The sequence below is a fragment of the Bidens hawaiensis genome, unplaced genomic scaffold, assembly GCF_021521415.1.
Source record: "Bidens hawaiensis isolate Kalapana, Puna unplaced genomic scaffold, B.hawaiensis_p1.1 tig00026628_1, whole genome shotgun sequence".
NCBI classification, from domain to species: domain Eukaryota; kingdom Viridiplantae; phylum Streptophyta; class Magnoliopsida; order Asterales; family Asteraceae; genus Bidens; species Bidens hawaiensis.
Genome location: NW_027494286.1, coordinates 23,982 through 41,130, shown reverse-complemented (window position 1 = coordinate 41,130; position 17,149 = coordinate 23,982). Strand labels below are relative to the sequence as shown.

General features: G+C 36.4%; 1 pseudogene across 1 annotated transcript; it reads right to left on the bottom strand.

Moving 5' to 3' along the window:
* Positions 1-1,699: 1,699 nt before the first annotated feature.
* Positions 1,700-16,521, bottom strand: LOC143573751 (ABC transporter B family member 15-like; annotated as a pseudogene). The gene is made up of 8 exons (XR_013142487.1): positions 16,271-16,521; positions 16,099-16,155; positions 15,260-15,438; positions 13,987-14,444; positions 12,285-12,825; positions 10,798-11,076; positions 3,946-4,512; positions 1,700-3,327 (listed from the first exon to the last, which is right to left on the bottom strand). The product of XR_013142487.1 is annotated as an ABC transporter B family member 15-like (transcript).
* Between the last annotated feature and the right edge of the window lie 628 nt (positions 16,522-17,149).

Here is a 17,149-nt window from a genome sequence, read left to right as displayed (position 1 = left end):
TCGGTTGAAGTTGGTCGGACGTCAAAACTGGTTCCGGGTTGGGTTAAAGTTGGTCAAAACGGGTTTTGGGTTGGGTTAACGTTGGTCAAAAGTCAAAACCGGCTCTTGTTGAAAGTGAGTCCAAATGGGGAAAGTTCGAAACCTCAAACTGATAGGAACTGAGTAGGGTGGGCCGGTAGGGATAAAATAAGGTTTGGTTATATATATTTTTTTTCTTGTTATAGAGTAATCACGTAATCACATCCTCTCCATGGTATCATACTTTTAAAAACTTATACTTTCATTTTAACCCCGAATTCATTTCATATTTTTGTCTTTATCTTATTAAAAACTCATTTTATTATTTTTTTTCTTGTTTTTAACAAGTAATGGATGAGATGTATTGCAATTTTTTTAAATGGAAGGTTAATATGGTATTTTTTTTTACATATGGAAAGTTAATATAGTAGTTTTTTTATAATTTAGAGTTGTTGTAGACAAATGATAGATGAGATGTATTGCATTTTTTGAATTTTTTAAAATTTAAGATGCATATTTTTTTTCTCATGTACTTGATTGTTATACACCATCTTATTCACGAGCTTTACCTAAAGCATTTCACAACATAAGTTATTGGTAACGAAAAATATAAAAAGCATACGAAGCCCAATGTGCGACATATCATAGTCTGCCTTGACTTTCTTCAGTGTATAGCGTATCTAATAGTGGAGCATGTATAAACCATACTCTTCTTACATGCCATTTCAATCTCAATCCCTCGCAAACCATTAATGCTTATAACCTCAAAATTTGCATACCATGTAGATTATTAGCTAGTTCCAACTTTTTACTTGCCATCATAAATAATAAACACCTTACAAACTTACATGATTTATAGCATAAGTATAATAGTAGATTGATGTATAAGATTTACTTACCTTTGCCTTGGGAGTCCTTGATATATTGGTTGCTAGTTCCGACCCATTGACCACACAAAGTCAACACGTATAGGTCACTTTCTCAAGTCTAGCATCTTTCACATTTTAACCCAATCGACAACATTGAATATACATTAAACTAGTATTATACCGGAGCGTTTCGTCGGGGCAGTTGGTAAAACCTCAACGTTGAAACTAGGTGTTGATAAAACCCGAGTGTTGGTAAAGCCTGAGCGCTACGTCAGCGAGTCTACGCGAATTTGGTCAATATCGTTTACATTCGTTATGGTGTAGACACCATTGGTAAAATCTTAGCATTAAACCCAAAAAATATATTCGTCAAACTAACATATGAAAAATCAATTATATAAAACAGCGTTTGCTTGTCGGTAAACCCGAGCATTGTCGTCCTGGGCATTGAGGCGGTAAATGACACGAATTCGTTCGGGTTTGGCTACGTTCGTTATGGTACCAGAGCTAAAAAGGGAAATATATAAAAATTGAGTGGACCAATGAGGTGGTGTCGGTCGGTAAACTCGGGCATTGGTAATACCCGAGTGTTGTCGGTCCCGGACGTTGAGGCGGTAAGTCTATGCGAATTCGGTTGGTTTCTGTCACGTCCGTTACGTTATCAGAATTAAAACAAACAAAAGTTGAATTTAACACGCGTTTGATAAAGTAATGAGTAATTCTTTTAACTGAATCATATTTTAAAACTTATTTAACATATGTATCATAAAAATCTATTAGTTGTAGAACATATTGGAATAAATACAAGATGTTCAAATACAAGTAAACCCAAAAATTGACACCATTAGGGTCAATCCAAATTATAGGATCAAATCAATTTATTTACTTTTTACATATACATATCTACAATTCAGATCATTTGTGCTAAGAGATGATATGTTTTACAAACCTTTCTATTATATACATACCACCCTCAAATTCGCGTCAAAACCCGAATCAAAATCGTTCGATATCAACACTTGCGATCTTGAAACCCGAACCGGTCCATCAAATAAACGTTAACCGGTCGTACGGTTAATAGAACTAGGCTTTTGAAGACTAACCAAGGAGTAGTAAGCTCCAGCCGGCCCTCGCGCTAGTAACGAACCATGGTTCCCGATCTCAACCACTTTCCCCTTATCCAAAACCGCAATCGTGTCACACATTTGTACCGTGCTTAACCTATGAGCCACCACGAGGCTAGTCCGCCCAACCATCATTCGGTCAAGCGCCTCTTGTACAACCTTTTCTGACTGACTATCTAGTGCACTAGTCGCCTCGTCTAATAACAAAACCGACGGGTTTTTCAATATGGCTCGGGCTATAGCTATTCGTTGCTTTTGACCCCCCGAAAGTTGCACCCCTCGGTCACCACACCACGTGTCGTACCCGTCTTTCAAAACCGAAATAAAGTTATGAGCATTAGCGGCTTTTGCAGCCTTGATTATATCCGACTCACTAACATTATTTAAAGCCCCATATATGATGTTTTCACGTATCGTAGCTGCAAATAACGTCGGTTCTTGGCTCACGAGCGCGATATATTTTCTTAAAGTTTTCAAATGATATGACTTTATATCCTTACCGTCGATTTTGACAACGCCTTTCAACGGGTCATAAAACCGCTCGATTAACCCGATTACCGTCGATTTCCCGGACCCACTTTGTCCAACCAAAGCGGTTGATTTCCCGGATTCGATATTAATTGAAAACCCTTTAAAGATCATAACATCGGGCCGAGCAGGGTATGCGAAGTCCACATCGCGTATCTCGACCTGACCAGTTATGGTCCCGGGTTTCTCACCATACGGGTCCTCGGGCTCTATTAAAGTGTACCGGTCCAACACCGCGAACACCGACTGCACCGCACCCGACCCTTTAGCTAAATCATTAGTCATGGTCCCCGCATCCGCGATCACCCGCCCGGTACTTACTAATATCATAAACGTTGTTTCACGCCTTTGACCCGAGTTGACCGTTACTAATCAACTTCCCACCATACCAAAAGTCTAGAGCCCAAGTACACGCCATGAGGCTTTGAGAACCCGAGCCCGAACCCAGCGTACCACGCTTGCTTGATGCTTTCACGCATCGGCGCCTTTTGGGCCTCGTGGAGCATTTTGAGGATTCGGGTTTGGGATGAAAATGCGGTGATTGTGCGTAGATTTGATACCGCTTCGGCTGCGAGCTTGCTGCTTTTGTCTTGTGACTTCATGGCTTTTTGTGACATGTTTTTTAATAAAACTAGTTTGCAGTAGAAGCATATGATTATTATCGGCTGGACCGCGATCATAACTAGTGCTAGTCTCCACGCGATCACCAGCCCCATTGTGCACGCGATTGCCACTGCTGAGAATGTTTGAATTAGCAGTGCGGATCGATCGCCCACCAATGATCGGACCTGCAAATCATTATCAACATCATAACTGATATTATTCACAAAAATCATAAAACTTGGAATGCCAAATTTTGGGTGTTCACAGTTTGGTACATAACTGTGAAATCATCCAAACTGGTCGTTGGTTTAGTTTGATAATCGGTTTTCTTCGTAGGTTTTTCATCGGTATATTGGTTTTAAATAATCCCAACTATCACCTTTTGTTCGCAGCTAGGGCTGTTCAAAAAGCCCGCAGCTCGTAGATTGTTCGATAAAAGCTCGAATAAAACTAGTCGTGGATCGTTGGAAGCAAACATGTTAAAAGGTGGGACCGTCACCCGTTATTTCATTTGTTGGGACCGGCAGTGACCAAAACGTGATAGTTAAGAAATTTTTTTTTTAATTTTTTTTTATTTTGAACAAGCAGATAACTTTCATTCCCAAAAAAAAACTTCACAAAAGCAATATACCTTTTTTAGTTAAAAAAAAATTCAATGTCTCAAACTGTAGTAGGTAGTTAGATTTTGATTTACAAAAACTAAAACCGTTACTGACGGTTTGGCTCACAGTTTAAAAAAAAAACTGTCAAAATTGGACCGCAAACACCCCAGCTATAAAAGAAACTCGTCATAAAATTCATACCACATTGGCATCTTTAGCAAGCCTAGAACAAACGGCTCCGCTTGAATTTTCATCACGATCGAACCACCCGATTTCAAAGGTGAGTATCTTCGACAACATTCGTTCTCGAACCCTCTTGGTTAAGTACTCACCCATGGCTGCAAAGTTATAATGCTGAACAATATTAACCACCATGGAGAAAACTGCTAAACAAGAGAAATACAGCGCGTAAATCATCGTACTGCGCTTGATCTTGTCATGATCGGTTAAGAAATAAACGGATACCATTGAACCCAATGTGAACGCATAAAGGGGTTGTATCGCACCAAATAAAATCGCACCCAAACTTCCTAACAACGCTTGCTTCCATTCGGGTATGTTCATTGCCAAAAGGCGTTTAAGCGAAGGAACTGGAAACTCTTGATTAGCTAAAAATGCAGTGTTCATATTCTCACCTACATGTTTGTTTATCGAGCTCGACCGACTACTTGTTCTATGTACATTAAAAGTTGAGGTTATTGGAAATGATCCAACGGGTGTTTCATCGCTTCGTTTGGTTTGTTGGAGGCGAACGAATGACGAGTAAATGTTGATCGATTCTCGTGAGACTAAATATAAACGGAAAACATGATAAGATTTACGTACCCGTTAATCCAGTGATGTTGTTGATCGATGATGATGATACCATCTTAACTGAGATCGGTTCCCGTTTAGGATACACCGTAAGGATGGCTTAGACGTTAGAGAGAGGCGACGGCAATTAGTTGAAGGGTTAATGCAAATTAGTTGGTGATTAGGTCTTAGCTCTCTAACTATTTATATGTATCCAAGGGGAAACCTATTTAGGGTTAATAAGGGTAATTATGTCCATCAAATAAATACCAATTAACCATAGGGATAATAAGGTCAATGATCAATTATAATAAGATAAATGATTAAGTAGGTCATATAACTAATGTGAGTCTTACATTCTCCCACTTGACCAAATGATCATTTATTATGAGTATTACGTAAGCCTGCAGGGTTTAATACTCATTTTGTTCTAAACCGGAATTGCAACAGAGAAATACAGTCGTAGAATCATTATGTGACTCAGGACCCCCATTAGTCATACTACAGTTCCAAAATTTAAAACCTAAGTGAACATTAGGATCAATTGACAAATAAGCCCTTAACGTTGATTTGTATCATTATTGTCTATATGTCGTTAGGCTAGCGTAAACATATATTAGAGACAAACAAATCACATAAGTGAGGAAATTTTATTAAACATTAAACATTAGTAAGTACAATATGCCCCTAAACAAGGTCTTTATTAAGTCCCATCTTCGAAACATGTTCTTCGAATACTTTAGGTGGGAGACCTTTAGTCATCGGATCCGCAAGCATATTCTTCGTACTTATATACTCAATACAAAGCTTATTTTCCTCAACTCGTTCACGCACAAACAAGTACTTTGTATCAAGATATAATCCAGCACCAGTCGAACTGTTACTGTTCGAGAAACTAACGGCAGCTGAGTTATCACAGTAAAGCTTCAATGGTCTAGAAATGGAATTGACAACTTTGAGTCCAGCAATAAGATTCTTTAGCAACATTCCATGACAGGTAGCATTATATACAGCAATGTATTCTGCCATCATAGTGGATGTTGAGGTTAACTGCTGCTTATGACTCTTCCAAGAAATAGGTCCGTCTGCTAACATAAAAATATACCCCGAAGTGGATTTCTTGTCATCTTTGCATTTAGCAAAATCAGAATCAGAATAACCAACCACTTCTAACTTATCGCTTCTTCTATAGGTTAACATGTAGTCTTTCGTCCCCTGCAGATATCTAAGAACTTTCTTTGCTGCTTTCCAGTGATCTAGGCCAGGATTAGTCTGATAACGGCCTAGCATTCCAGCAATATAAGCAATATCCGGACGAGTACAGACTTGAGCATACATGAGGCTCCCGACTACTGATGCATAAGGTATCATTTTCATCTGCGCCTTTTCAGCCTCTGTTTTCGGACATTGGAAAGAACCGAAAACATCTCCTTTTACTACTGGAGCTACAGAAGGAGAGCAATGATGCATGTTATAACGTGTAAGAACACGTTCAATGTAGGCCTTTTGAGATAAACCTAAGATCCCATTTGCCCTGTCTCGGTGTATTTCGATGCCAATAACGTAAGAAGCTTCTCCGAGATCCTTCATGTCGAAATTATGCGAGAGTAAGCGCTTCGACTCATGCAACATATCTAAGCTATTACTTGCCAATAGAATATCATCTACGTAAAGGACAAGAATAGTAAAATTGCTCCCACTCATCTTGAGGTAGGTGCATTGATCCACTTGATTCTTCACGAAATCGTGTTTCTTCATGGTTTCATCAAACTTAAGATACCATTGACGTGATGCTTGCTTCAACCCGTATATGGATTTCTTCAACTTGCAGACTAAATGTTCTTCACCTTCAGATTGAAAACCTTCAGGTTGTTTCATAAATACATCTTCGTCCAAGTCGCCGTTAAGGAAAGCGGTTTTGACGTCCATCTGATGTAACTCTAAATCATAATGTGCTACGAGCGCCATAACGATCCTCAGAGAATCCTTTCTAGAAACAGGAGAAAAGGTTTCTTGATAATCTATTCCTTCTTTCTGAGTGAAACCCTTTGCAACCAATCTCGCTTTGAAACGTTCAATGTTGCCATTCGGATCTAGTTTAGTTTTGAATACCCATTTACATCCTACGGGTTTGACACCGTTAGGTAATTCAACTAAATCCCAAACATCATTTTTCTTCATGGAGTCAAGCTCATCAGTCATAGCTTTATTCCATTCAGAAGACTGATCACTACTAATGGCCTCATGGTAAGAAGTGGGATCGTTAAACTTTCCAGCATCCATATCTGAGTCAATCAGGTAGGTTTCATAACCATCAAAGTTGGTGGGCGTTCTCGTTCTTGATGACCTCCTGAGTGGAATTTCGGGTTCTGAATGATTAGGACCTTGAGCATTCGAGGTGTTTTCAGTATCAGGATCATACGGAGCTTCATTATGGTCTGGTTGTGGAAGAATAGGAGCAGTAATGTGTGTGGCAGCATTCTGTACAAGAGGAGTAATCGGAGCTAAAATGAGCGACGAATCTCTCTCCCCCGCGTCGTGTACATCTTGCAAATCAGAATAAGGATTTGCACTGCTCCCACTGACCTTAAAATCCTCAAGGAATTCGGCAACCTTGGTTTCTGCAATGCGAGTGACATGGGAAGGGCAATAGAATCTATAACCCTTTGAGTTCTCGGGATACCCGATAAAGAAACAACTAACTGATTTCATATCAAGTTTCTTTAGAAAAGGATTATAGAATTTAGCTTCAGCAAGACAGCCCCATACTTTCATATATCTAAGACTCGGTTTCCTTCCAGTCCAAAGTTCATAAGGAGTTTTAGGGACAGATTTCGAAGGAACCCTATTGAGTATATGAACAGCTGCCTTTAAGGCCTCGGTCCAGAGGAATAAGGGTAAATTAGTATTGGCTAACATACTGCGCACCATATTCATAAGTGTCCGGTTTCTTCTCTCAGCAACACCATTCTGCTGAGGTGTACCAGGCATAGTGTATTGGTTTACGATCCCCTGGCTTTTACAAAACTCATAAAATGGACCAGGAGCCTGACCAACATCAGTATGTCTACCATAATATTCACCTCCTCTATCTGATCTCACAACTTTTATCTGACGATTTAATTGTTTTTCAACTTCTACTTTATAATCTTTAAAAGTTGTTAGTGATTCAGATTTTTCTTTAATTAGATACAAGTACATATAACGAGAATAATCATCAATATAAGTGATAAATGAAGTATGTCCAGATATTCCAGCAACTTGGTAAGGTCCACTAATATCAGTGTGAATAAGTTCTAGTAAACCAGAACTTCTAGTGGCACCTTTCTTATTTGCTGTTGTCATTTTGCCCTTAAGGCATTTGACACAAGTTCCAAAATCATCGAAATCGAGAGGGGGTAATACTTCATCCTTAATAAGTCTCGTTAAACGTTCTCGAGAGATGTGGCCTAAACGTTGATGCCACAACATGGATGAAGTTTCTAAGTCTCGTTTTCTCTTACGATTTTTCTTTGTTAAGTTCTCATCTAAGTTATATGATAACAAAGAATTGGTAAAGTTATCATCTAGTTCTAGCTTATAGAGACCCTCCAGAAAAGCTGTACCAATCACTTTAGAATTCAAACATATAGTAAGTTTGCCATGACCATGAGAAATTTCAAAACCGTCATTGTCTAATTTAATTCCAGATACAAGATTCCGAGTAACCTCAGGAATATATAAGGTATCATAGAGTTTAATACAAAAACCAGTCTTAAAACATAATTCATAAGTTCCCACAGCCTTGACTACCATCAGTTTTCCATTAGGCATCCTAAGCGTTCTTTGGTTTCCTTCCAGCTTCTGGATTGTAAGGAATCCCTGCATAGAATTGGTTACATGAACCGTAGAACCAGAGTCATACCACCATGTGTTAGTTGGAACTTCTAAATTAAAGGACTCAAGTATCATATTGAAATGATTACCTTTCTTATTCAGCCACTCCTTGAAGTCAGGGCAGTCTTTCTGCATATGTCCCATCTTGCGACAGAACTTGCAGTGGACTTTGCCAGTGGAGTTCTTAGAGCTGGATGCACTTGAATCTTGCTTATGGACCTTCGAAACTTCTTTCTTCTTCTGGTAAGTGCCCTTCCTCTTCTTGGAGTCAGCGGTCATCAGGTAAGCCACATCTGGTTTTTCCAACTTCAAACGCTCTTCCTCTTGTACGCACATGGCTATCAACTCACTCACATTCCATTTTTCTTTCTGAGTGTTATAGTTGACTTTGAAAACCTCATAAGATGCAGGAAGAGAGGTAATTATGAAGTGGACTAAGAAACCATCGCTAATTTCCATGTCTAATCCCTTTAGCTTATGGGCCATGTCTTGCATCATCATGATGTGTTCACGAATACCGCTGCGTCCATCATACTTAGTTGTCATCATCTTTAGCATAAGAGTGCTTGCATACGCCTTGGAAGTCCCCTTGAACTGAGCTTCCACAGATTCCAGATAAGTCTTAGCATTAGGAGAATCTGGAATAGCTCCCCTGATAGATATACTAATGGAGTTCTTGATTAACATCAGGCACATTCGGTTGCATTTCTCCCACCGATCATGAGCAACTTTCTCATTAGCAGTGCTCTTGTCAGTTAGAGCAGGAGGCGCTTCCTCTCTTAGTGCGGAATCAAAATCCAGAATGCCAAGAGTCAGCATGAGAGAATCCTTCCATGAAGCAAAGTTCGCACCAGTAAGCGTCTCGATTCCCATATTAGGTGCTGAGGTGGATCAAAGAAATAAATAAGGATACAAAATTATCCTATAGAAGAATTTAGAGCGAACTAATGGGGTAACTAAAACTAAGGCAGACAGAAAGTAAGGACCATTTTTTCTAATGAAGCTGTGATAACAGTCTATTATAATCACCAAATATAAATAGACTACATAAGGTTCTACTTGAATTGTGACTTTCACTTTGGTTATTCGCCACTATTCAAATATTAGGAACAAAACATTATTATTATTAAGCAAAACAAATATGACAAATCACCTTTGGGCAGAATTGAAATATTTTATTTGCAACGTTAGTTTTGCAAAAACACGTGTGTAATACATCACCTTTGGGCAGAAGTAATACATTTGTGTATCTAAGGCAAAATTGCTTAGGTTAGACTTGAATAGCTTTACAGGTGTAACACATCACCTTTGGGCAGAAGTGAAACCATTAGGTTGTATTCAAGTTAAGCAAGTTTAGTTTTCTACAATAAGACCATTATACTTAAGTGGTGTGACAAAACTAAAAAATCTAAGTCAAAATTCATGTAAGTGCAAATTGAAACCCATAGAATCTTCTTTGGGTGCGGGAAAAGCAAAAAATTTTTAGCCCCAAAATTATAGAAGTTTCTGAGTTAGTAGGTTTAATTTTGCAGAAAAATTTTGATTAGCTAAGTTGCAAGCAATAAGCTAAGTTGCGAGCAAGTACTGATGTTGCGAACAACCACTGATGTTGCGAGCAACCGCTAATGTTGCGAGCAACTGAATATTCACCAGTTTGCAATATACTAAGTTGCGAGCTGATTTAGGTTTGGTTTCATGACACTCGCAACTTCCTAATGTTGCGAGTCTGAAACCCTAAAGTTACCCAGAAACAAGAACAGCCGTATGCATGAGGGCTGTTCTTAATCTAAATCTGGACTCGAAACCAGGAAGCTTATCGTGATGGTTTCGAAAACATGATCTCATAAACATGAGGAGATCACCGCAGTTCAAAAGAATACCGCGAAAACAGTGAGGCCGTAAACATGAGACGGCGATTTCATTAGAGTTTTCCGATTCGATTCCAGATCTTAGGGAATAACGAGAATCGATTAATCAACATCCGCTCTGATACCACATGTTGATCGATTCTCGTGAGACTAAATATAAACGGAAAACATGATAAGATTTACGTACCCGTTAATCCAGTGATGTTGTTGATCGATGATGATGATACCATCTTAACTGAGATCGGTTCCCGTTTAGGATACACCGTAAGGATGGCTTAGACGTTAGAGAGAGGCGACGGCAATTAGTTGAAGGGTTAATGCAAATTAGTTGGTGATTAGGTCTTAGCTCTCTAACTATTTATATGTATCCAAGGGGAAACCTATTTAGGGTTAATAAGGGTAATTATGTCCATCAAATAAATACCAATTAACCATAGGGATAATAAGGTCAATGATCAATTATAATAAGATAAATGATTAAGTAGGTCATATAACTAATGTGAGTCTTACAGTAAATGCCGTTTTCGAGTTGGATGAGGTTATCATGGGAACCAGACTCTACTACTTGACCATCTTGGACAACGACTATAACGTCTGCGTTTCTAATAGTTGAGAGACGGTGGGCTATGACGATGGTGGTTCGACCAAGTGCAGCCTGAACCACTCGTTCGGATTCTGTGTCGAGCGCACTTGTCGCCTCGTCCAGAAGAAGGATACGAGGCGACTTGATTATTGCGCGAGCGATTGCGATTCTTTGTTTTTGTCCACCTGACATTTGAATTCCTCTTTCACCTACCTGTTATGAGACTGATCATATACTACATACATTATAAATTTATAATATATAAAAATATAGTATAATGTTTATTTAGAATCAATAATATGTTGATGACAACGAAAAGAAACAAACAAAGTCAATCCATAAAAGTGTTTTACATCACTTTCTAATCAATAGTAAAAAAATGCATTATATAAACCGTGTATTTCTTAATCTTATTATTATGAAAAGACAGTTTTTATATATAAAATCCGATCATACAAAAGCACAAAACTGGCTATTTAACAAGATAAGTTGACAAAATGTTTGTTCATTTTTTATTACTAAGTTATCACTTTTTTCTTTTATTTATTTTAGGTAAATCATTATCTTTTATTTTGTTAACGAACCAATTTGCAAAGAAAGTTATAACTGTATTTACTATCTTTTTTAATTTTTTTTCCTATTTATCTTTCTTGTTTTTATTGCTTTATTGTATAAAAACAACTTTACTTTATTAAAGAAGAGTAAACTGTGGTTTTTGTCCCTGTGGTTTGTTCAAATCTGTGGTTTTAGTCCAGTAGTTTCAAATTTGCGATTTTTTTCCTGTGGTTTCATTTCACCTACAATTAAATCCGAATTAAGTAACCCCGTTAAAGTCGGGTCGTTAAACCCATCAGCGTGCCCCTCACATGAGGGGCAGTTTTGTCCTTTTTCTCCCCAATAAACCCCAGTTCTAATTCGTCAGCCCCTCAAGTGAGGGGCTGAGGTGTATTTGGGGAAAAATAGGACAAAACCGCCCCTCACGTGACGGGCACGCTGATGGTTTAACGACCAGATTTAACGGGGATAATGAATTCGGGTTTAATTGCAAGTGAAATGAAACTACAGGGACGAAAATCGCAAATTCAAAACTAATGGACTAAAAACGCATATTTGGACAAACCACAGTTCACTCATAATAGATTGAAATAACATACCAAACGTACAAGTAACTAGAATATTATTATTACTATACGATTTTAAACTAGAGTAATCACAATACAAAAAATGAAGTCGAGTAATAATAATTACTCTAATTCAAAAAATCATAAAGTAATAATATTTACTCTTGTGTTAGCATAATTACTCCAACTATGTGTACGCTTAACACGTTAAATATATTTGTATTTGATCCTAACACAGAATATACGCTTTAACGAATTAGTTTGGCCAAAAACATATGTTTTCTAGGATGGAAAAATGACCTGGGTGTCATAGGCAAGAGGCAACTGAGAAATAAACTCATGAGCATTTGAACCTTTAGCAGCTTCAACAACTTCATCCATTGTAGCATTTTCCTTACCAAACAATATATTTTCTTTAATAGTTGTAGCAAATAAAGCAGGCTCTTGACTCACCAACCCCATTTGTGATCTAAACCATTTTAGTTGAAGCTTATCAATCCTCACCCCATCCACGCAAATATCCCCGTTTTGCGGGTCATAAAACCGTTGCAACAATGCAACCACTGTCGATTTACCTGACCCGCTCCCACCCACCAACGCCATTGTTTTACCCGCGGGAACCTTTAAGTTAAACTCTTTTAATATTAAAGATTCCGGCCTTGACGGGAATGCAAATGTAACGTTATTAAATTCCACTTCCCCGAATAATATTTCTAGTATCTCGCCTTCCATGCTGTCAGAATCGATTTCGGGTACTCTTAGTATGATTTCACGTATACGTTCGCCTGCAGCAATTGCGTCAGAGAAGCACTTCACGCTAGATAATCCGGAACCCAGTGATCTGTCATTATCGGAATTATTTAGATAGATAGACATTCAAATGAGAACCAGAAAAATGTTGAGAACTGCATAATACACTTCTACCTTTTTATATAAGTGTTATGTAGTAGTCAGTTACACAACCGTCTACCCACTATCTTATAAAAACATTAGTGCATTACAAGTGTTTTATGCTATTCTTATAGTGGTAGTGTTTTATGCTATTATTATTATAAAAACATATTGTTAAAAGTAGATCATTAAAATACAAGATGTACAAGTGTGTTATAAAGAAGGAATTCAATGAGCTATCACTTTAATAAGAAGTAAAAGTCAAATTCAACATTATTAAGGTTTAATAATAATAATAATAATAATAATAATAATATTGATTAGGTATGAAAACAAAAAGGTTGCCATCTTGTTCTTTTTTTCTATAAATGTTATCTTAAATTTTAAAAAAGAACAAATTAGGTGGTGTCAAGAATACAGACAAGTCATTCCATGAAATGTCAGATTCAGAAGAAGATAATATAGAGTCACCGATAAAACATAAACTATTTTTTTTCTTAAAAAAAATAAAAAATAAAAAATAAAAAACAAATTGGATGGTATGCAGAATTAGGGGTTAGTCGGTTCGGTTTTCGATTTATTCAGTCCATTTGAATATTTTTCAGTCGAAAACTGCAACCGATCCGAATCGACTTCAGAACATTCAAAAATGAAACGAAAACTTTATTTCAATTCGGTTTGGTTTTTCAGCTTCGTCTGAATAAACTTTATTTAATTTATTTATTTTGCCATTATTTTTAATTAATTGAGTTGGGCTAAATAAAACTAAATTAAATCATAAAAAAAATTTAAATAAAGTTTATTTTTGCCATTATTGTTAATTAATTGAGTTGGGCTAAATAAAATTAGATTAAATCATAGAAGTTGTAGTTAAATTAAGCTAAGTGACATATTATAAATAACCATTTGCTATTGGTGTTGAATCAAACTCATAATTTAAGAACCAAAACCCAGTTCGGTTTTGGTTCAAAAGTTAAACAAAAACCAAATATGTAATTTGGTTCGGTTTTGAACATTTTCAGTTTCATATTCAAAACCGAAAATCAACACCCATATGCAATGCAGACAAAGCCATTCGACAAAACGCTTGATAAAAAACAAGACAACATACAATCCACCGAGGGAAATGGCCGCACCAACAGCAAACACCGTTCCACCACTCGCTCCATGGTACATCACCAACCTACTACCATACCAACACAAGAACGACCACACGGCAAACACGACACCATTACTCCCAACCGCGACGCCTTTAGCCAACCCTTGTTGTAAACCCAACTTCACTATCCCATCCAAAGCAGCAGAATATTCCAACAAACTCTTATTCTCACCAACAAACGAATAAACCGTCCTAACCGACGAAACCGCCTGCTCAGCCACGGTCCCGGCCTTATTATCCTCGTCCCTAATCTTTCTAGATAAGTTCATCAAAACGCGCCCGTAAATCAAACCAGGGATAACCAAAATTATAATAAATGGAAGGCCAACAATTTCTAGCCTCCATAATAATATAAATGCCACCACATATGCTCCTCCAAAATTTGACATGTACATTAAGAACACAGGAACCTGCAATAAAACCGACGAATTGAACCGAAATTAACTGAAACTGAATTAACCAAAAATCGGTTATCGGTTATTTTTTTATCCTTGGTTAACCGAAATATTACCGAACTGAACCATTCGTTTTTTCATATATTTAATTATTTATAGCTTTATACTAAACCGAAATTAACTGAAAACTGAATTAACCAAAGATCTTTTATTGATTATTTTTTTTTATCCTTGATTAACCGATATATTGCCGAACTGAACCATTCATTTTTCATATATTTAATTATTTATAGCTTTATACTAAACCGAAATTAACTGAAAACTGAATTAACCAAAGATCTTTTATTGATTATTTTTTTATCCTTGATTAACCGAAATATTGCCGAACTGAACCATTCATTTTTTCATATATTTAATTATATATAGCTTTATACTAAACCGAAATTAACTGAAAACTGAATTAACCAAAGATCTTTTATTGATTATTTTTTTATCCTTGATTAACCGAAATATTGCCGAACTGAACCATTCATTTTTTCATATTTTTGATTATTTATATTTAACAGGAATACCTCCATTTCATTTATTTCATGTTTTATATTTTATTATACCAACGCCATTTCATATATTTATAACTTCATTTCATATATTTATACGTCTATTTCATGTATTTCCAAGTAAAAATATTAGCCCAAATTTGGTTTTGCTTATTAGCCGAATATACTGAACCAAAAATCAAAAAATCAACAGCTAATAATCGAACCGAACCGAACCGAACCATGCACGTTGAGTTTATATAAAAAATTAAAACAGATTTTGAAGAAAATTACCTTTTCACTTATGCATTCTTGAATAATGAGACTGTCACTAGAAACACTTGTAATGATCTCAGATGTGCTTGTAACATTTAAATCAAAATACGCAACTTCTTGTCTTAATACTGCTTTTAAATAGGCTGATCTCAATCTTGATGCCTGCCTCTCTGCTGTTCTTGCCCAACAATATCCCTCTACAACATATAAGGTATCTTTTTTTTTAAATTATTTACTAAAACTTAAGAAATATTTACAGACAGTCTCAACTGTGTATTTGATTAGAAAATGAGTTGTTAGATTTTAATAATACCAACTTTCATCTACTGCTCGAGATTAATCCTAACTCAATAAATGTTTACAAAGTGTCTCAACTTTGAATGTATTTTACTAAGCAAATCCATATAACTGAAAAGTGACTCGTTAGATTTTTTATAACATGAAAAATACGTATAAGATTTGTTATAGGAAAATATGTTCAAAGTTGTCTGTAAATATATCCTATGATTAGATTAATCCTATCCAACAAGTGAAAATTGGGATTATCACAATCAAATAATCCTAAAAAATTAATCAACACAAGAACAAAAGTCAAATCATATGTTAAATAAAATATTAAATATAAAATGAATTTTTTGAAGTCTAGTGGTTAAAATACAAGCTTGGACCTTTTTCAAATGTCCAAATTTTAGAAACCTTATATTAAAGCTTTTGGGTCTCATAAAAATAAATAAAAAAAATCACAGATCATATTCATTCCACCATTTGATCATCCATCATATAATATATGTGTCATATATCTATAATTCCACTATAAATGACAAAAATAAAAGTTGAAAATTTGAGCAAAAACTTACCAAGAAAACAAGCAACCCAAATCCCAATAGCCATGTAACAAAGATTTACAGCACTCTGTAAATACAAAATCAAATTAAACCCAGCTACAATATATGATCATAAATTCATAATCCATATAAATTTAATATATGCATGTATGTATGTATTATTATTATTATATATTTTTGTCCTTATTCATTTTGTCAGTGAATACATCCATGGACAAAGAAGAAGATTCACCAATATTATTCATGATGGTGCTGGTGATAAGTAACATAGTGGGCATCGAGATACCGTCGCAGACGGCTCCTAAACAACCAAGAATCATTAGAAATGTGTCGGTACGGTCAGCGTGCATGAATATTGACCGGAATGATCCGTTTGTGACCTTTTTATTGTGTTTGATCATGTTAATATGAAGAGTTTTGAAGTTGCTAGGAAGAGTGATGAAAATATATGAGTCTAAGGTATGGGTGGTAGAAAGAGTGTGTGTGATATATATACAAGGTGTGGACTGAAAATAAAAATAAATAATTAAATAAATAAATGACCTTTTTTTATTTTGGAAAATAGTATTTGTTTTTACTAATAAAATAATTGTCAATACTGACGATTATGTTAAGGCATCTTGAGTATAGATTGGTACCTTCTTTTATTTTGAACAAAGGTACAGATATTCGGGATCACCTGACAAATAAATCACCCTTCTCTGAATTACAGAACGTGGTGACCAGGTTAAAGGTGAGCATAAACCGGATAAGACCTGACTAGATCAGACTCGGTTATATTACAATAGGGTCGGTTCCAGGTGATGAGAATACCATTAACGGGTCCGGCATGGTGGGTAACACCCGTTTGCTCCAATAGGGGTGAGCATAAACCGGGTAAGACCCACGAGACCTGAACTGATCAGACCCGACTACTTACAATAGGGTCGGTTCCCATGTCATAAAAACTAACCGGGTTCAATCAACTTTTACGAAAAAATTGAACTAAATCAGTAACAACGGTTTCGAAAAAGAAAAAATTTAACTAGGTGTGTCGGTTGGGTTGGCTTGATGGTCCGCCTTC